Source organism: Haliotis asinina, chromosome 9 (genome assembly GCF_037392515.1).
Source record: "Haliotis asinina isolate JCU_RB_2024 chromosome 9, JCU_Hal_asi_v2, whole genome shotgun sequence".
Lineage (NCBI taxonomy): Eukaryota > Metazoa > Mollusca > Gastropoda > Lepetellida > Haliotidae > Haliotis > Haliotis asinina.
The window spans coordinates 11,808,103-11,813,954 of NC_090288.1; the positions used below are offsets into that span (position 1 = coordinate 11,808,103).

Sequence of the window (5,852 nt, forward strand, 5' to 3'; positions counted from 1 at the left end):
ATTCAAGGCCAATTAGGCATATATGGATTTCAGTCCTGTGATCTGGTCATTTACACAAGGAAAGGTATACATGTTATTAATGTGCCTTTTCATGAACAATTCTTTGAGTCTATGATCAGAAAAATCAAATCTATTTATGTAAAACAATTGCTTCCTTCACTGCTGCAGACTTTAAACAAGTAAAATAGATGAAGACTTTTGTCAGCTCTGACTGAAACTTCCTGTTTACTGTATGAGGTACATGTATTTCTTTTGAATGAACCCAAAGTCTATTTAGCAAGCACATTGTCCAAGTTACACAGTCAAGCTACCACATTCACGCACTGACAAAGAGAACCTTTCATTTTCAAAGGAATAACACCCTGTAATAGTTTATATTTTTTCAGCCTACCAATAGCTCTCTCAACATGTATTCTAGCATTTGCTATTCTCCTAGTTTTGGTAACTGCTACTGAACTGAGTTGTCTCCCATGAGAAAATGGTGGTATGTTGAGAGTTGCCTTTTTAAAGGCTAACAGATCTCTTATTAAGAAGCCTCTATCAGCCATGATGTCATCATGTTCAGAGAGTACATCTAAGAGACTAGATTGCTGAACTATCTTCCTATCTGAAATGCTGCCTGACCATAATTTTGAAACAAAAGTAAATGAACCTTTAGGAGAGCAAGCAACCAAACACTTTAAGGTATTTCTATGCTTATAAGATGACCATGTTACTCTCTGGCTGGAAGGAATGCTTGGTTTTTGAAGTAGAAATTCTGTACAATCAATAACTGCTTTGGTATTTGGAAAATATTTAAAACATTTAGGAAGATTATGTTTCACCTGTTTTGTGGAAGACCATTTGATAAGAAAACATAATTCTTTGCACATCAGATTGATCCATGTGTTGAAAATTCTACTTATGTGGGAATTTGAAACACCAAATAAATCTGACAACTGTTCCACATCATTAGCTCACCGTAGACGCATCAGGGTGATGATGAATTCCTCATACAGAGAGAGCAGTCTTGAGGGGCCTCTGCTGGAATTTTTGCTGCAATACAAAGTAGGAAATTGTTAACATTTACTCTGCTGTACCATTTACATTGTGAACTGATGTTGTCAGAAACTATTTTGGAAATAATGCACTGGTTGCAAGCTAAAATTCAGAGATGTATTAATTAGGAACCTTCTTTATTATCAATAATATGTCTTTATGTTCTGACCATACATAATAAACTGAATAACCAGTATGGAATGGTGTATATAGTATGTAAGATCCTTTGATATGTTCTTACATGACCACTAATGACAAACACACCCCATCCTGCTTTGTCTCACTTTGTCCTCTCCAGTAGGTCATCCCAACAGCCTTGTCTTTCAGCCAGTTGAACACCAACATGAACATGGCAATACTGAGCCCTGTTGTAAATGTGTAAAACTGATCATCTATCTTCATTGACTATGTGAAGTTGAATAATAAATTAAACATGAATGTTATATTTTGCTTACAGTGCAAAACCCGAAAGGATTTATCAGTGTAATAATTAAGTTATTTCATGTATATATTCAGGTATTTTGTATGTATTTATGTTGATACACAACATGTAATATATTTACCAGTGTAAAACTTGCTGCTTTTGTTGTTTTAGTGATGTTATCCATTGTTAATTTTTTTGTCAACATCTTGGGGTTCTGCAGCATATCATCTGTGTATGTGCTGATGTCATCAAAACACAGGTTTGTTTGTGTAGAGGCATCAGCAGTAGATTTGACAGTGCAGTAGGCATGATCACCAAGAGCTGTCATTGGACCAACAATGTCCATGCCCGTTTGAATTTCACCTGTTAAATAATTGAACATAATTAGACTGAAAGAATATTAAGATAGAGCATATACAAGTATGTACAATTATCACATAAAAAGGATTCAATCCAAGACAAGACAATGCATTAATTGTAAAGCAACATGCTAAAGAGATTTTTTTTTAACATGCATACATTTTGTAAGTAAGACATCATCCTCTAGACTTCTCTTTTTGCATGGAGTGTCTGAAGTCACTGGATCAGCCTGTCTATGACGAGGTGGTGGTCTGGGCTTCGAGGGCGTGGAGGTTACCGGGGCTGGGTCGGGGAAAACCTCAGTTGGTCCACGGCCACCTGACAGAATATTTATAAACCAGTTGTAGTTAACACAAGCACTGACACAACAGTTTAAATCTATGCATAGGTGCATTATTTTACAACATGTAACCACTTATAGATCTGTGACTCAGGTTGTTTTTTATTCGTTGTTCGAGAAATTAATCATTTGCATTGACGATACATGCTCAATTTTCACTTTCACCTGACGCAAACAAACACAGCAGAGTAGCATATTCACAAAAAAACTCACCTACGAAGTGTTTGGAACAAACGTAGGCGTGCCTCGTGACGCTTTTCACATCAAATCGCTCTCGACCACAGGCCCTCGTCCACCTCAAACATTTCTCCAGTTGACTCTTCGGCTTCGGAAAAGGAATAAAAAATACGTTTTCCATATCATGGCGATCCTTGTACCTGTTATCATACTTGCACAAGCCATAGCAACAGTGGTGGTAAGGCATCTTCAACTTCTCTCGGTGTACACGTCAGATAGTGGTCGGTGCACCGTCAAACACGTTACAAAATTTGACAGCCGTTTGTTTTGACCGTTTGCCCGCGGTCACGTGGTTTTGCAAAGGGACATCACTCTAAACGAACTTTTGTCGTGAAACTGGAAAATGGCTTATTGTCTGTTGTCAACGACGCGGCCCGTTGTCAAGGCATACAATCCAAGAACAGATCGAAGAAAGCCGAGTCTTTTTAGTGCTTCGTTAGCATCGGAATGCAAGAGATGGTTCATGGTCACGTGAGTTCAATGACACGTGCAGCACGGTTCCACCATCTTTATATGGTGTGAAGTGAGAGTTTGTAGTTAGCAGAGGCCTCTTGCCTGCAATGGACCTCGCCCCGAGATCTTGTATGACGTTAATGGTTCTACATGCAGCTTCCGAATGATCCGAGGACGTACAGATAATAAGTGAGTGTTGAATATCTGTGTGATTGATCACATGTTTTCTCACAAGCGTTTTGTTGTTATGTTAATGCAGTTAATAAACTAAATAGGCATATATCAATAGTAGAGGGAAGCTTGGAAATGCAAATTTCAATGTTTGCACGTATAGTGACGCGGGTATGCATGCGCTCGTATATGCATGAATGTTCGTATGTGCGTCTTTACTACCCCCCCCCCCCCCCACTACTACTACTACTGCTGCTGCTGCTACTACTACTACTACTACTACTGCTGCTGCTGCTGCTGCTGCTGCTGCTAATACTACTACTGCTGCTGCTACTACTACTACTATTGCTGCTGCTGCGACTACTACTACTATTCTACTACTACTGCTGTTGTTGTTGCTGCTGCTGCTACTACTACTACTATTCTACTACTACTACTATTCTACTACTACTGCTGTTGCTGCTGCTGCTGCTGCTGCTAATACTACTACTGCTGCTGCTACTACTACTACTATTGCTGCTGCTGCGACTACTACTACTATTCTACTACTACTGCTGTTGTTGTTGCTGCTGCTGCTACTACTACTACTATTCTACTACTACTACTATTCTACTACTACTGCTGTTGCTGCTGCTGCTGCTACTACTACTACTACTGCTGCTGCTGCTGCTGCTACTACTACTACTGCTACTATTGCTGCTGTTGCTGCTGTTACTACTACTACTACTGCTGCTACTACTACTACTATTGCTGCTGCTGCGACTACTACTACTATTCTACTACTACTGCTGCTGCTGCTGCTACTACTACTACTCTACTACTACTACTACTACTATTCTACTACTACTGCTGTTGCTGCTGCTGCTACTACTACTACTACTACTACTGCTGCTGCTGCTACTACTACTGCTGCTGCTGCTACTACTATTCTACTACTACTACTACTACTATTCTACTACTACTGCTGTTGCTGCTGCTGCTGCTGCTACTACTACTACTGCTGCTGCTACTACTACTACTACTACTACTACTATTCTACTACTACTACTACTGCTGCTGCTGCAACTGCTACTAATAACACCACCACCACCACCACCACCACTACTACTACTACTACTACTACTGCTGCTGCTGCTGCTGCTACAACTACAACATTTTCAAGAATCATGATAAAACAAATCTAGATAAAACAGTTTTTGCCGATTAGACAGTTTACTCTGCAGCGTACTTGAATAGGATCATATTTTTCGTTTATACATGAGACAAATTACGAAGTTCAGATTAAGACTTGCAGTGAATACGGAACTATGTAGCACGCCAATCAACACTAACGGGATTCTCTTTTGTTCCCTGTGCAGAATGCAGTACACATCATAAATGATGTAATGAATGCTGATTTTCCATATTGCTGGTTCGAGCATAACGCACGACCACTCATCTGTTTCTATCGGTGAGTGAATGAGTATGATTTTACACCGCGTTTAGCAATATTCCAGCAATATCACGGCGGGGGACACCAGAAATTAGCTTCACACATTGTGCACACGTAGGGAATCAGGTGTTTAGCGAACACTTTAACACGGATATTGAAGAATATTGAAATCATCCTGCTGTCGAGGCTGCTTTGTTCAGAGACTGACATTAAAAATTCTCATATTGACTGTGTACGCAAGTTATGTGTATCGATGCCTGGACCCGTCTCTCACATCGCAGTGTATAACTTAATCGCAATCTGACAACGCGCAAAGGTTGCGGGGAACCAGCCCAAGAGTAACGATGCTTTCAGCAATATTCCCGCTACATCAGAGGGCAAATGAGAATAAAACCGAAAGTAATGAAGTTCTCAACCATTTACCACTTTTCTGAATATGATCCGGGATTCGAACTCGCAATCACAGGTTTCTGGAGTGTCAGGGAGGCAACTCTGTGCAGCCCAATACGGTCCCCAGGATAACAGGATCGCTTGTGCTCTTAATCTTTGTAGTGAATTCCAACTTGAATGTGAAAAACTTCCTCGAGTCTGTCAGTCAGAGGTTTCAAATCATCACAATAACCTCTAACTAACAGCACCATTTAACTGTCAGATTCACCGTGAGAGAAATATTTACAGAAACTTTTTCAGTAATTGTCGACGGGCATATATTTAAATGATGTACATTTATAATGGTATAATTCCTGTGGTTACCACAATAATCAAAATCCGATGGCTTGCAGCAATATCGCACATTATACAAAATCTGACAAAAGGTACTGTTTTCATTCTGATTGAAAAAACCAAAGCATGAACATGCACGCGTTTATATTCCCTAGTAGGGCGGTTTTGTAAGATAGTACTTAAAGCGTTTGCTTGTCACGCCTATGACCTAGGTTCGATTCCCCACATAGGCACAACGTATGAAGTCCATTTCTGGTCCCTCGCCGTGATATTGCTGGAATATTGCAAAAAGCGGCACAAAACTAAATTCACTCACCTATTTCCATTTTTGTCATATACTGAATATGCCCACAGAGTCTGTATTGACACGTGCGGTGTACAATGTGCATATCCGTTAATCTATCTGTATGTTTATTAATCTATCTTCTGACCACGCACCTTTACATACATTTCCCTTTGGAGAGAAATTGTAATATCCTCGTTCAGGGCAAACTGCAAATTTCCTACAAGCCCATGTCGAGCAGAAAATGAGAACCTCATAACGTGCAGTATATTGATCTATATCTTGCAAGCAACGTTGTTGAACTAAACACGGCAAGGGGCATATTGTAATGTTGACAAGCCCTTACCGTGGATTGTGTAATAACAATACAGCTGGTAGTCTACGTAAAGAT

The 5,852-nt window shown here is 39.9% G+C and overlaps 1 pseudogene; it reads right to left on the reverse strand.

The window, feature by feature from the left end:
- Window positions 1-302: 302 nt before the first annotated feature.
- Window positions 303-1,440, reverse strand: LOC137296587 (uncharacterized; annotated as a pseudogene).
- Between the last annotated feature and the right edge of the window lie 4,412 nt (window positions 1,441-5,852).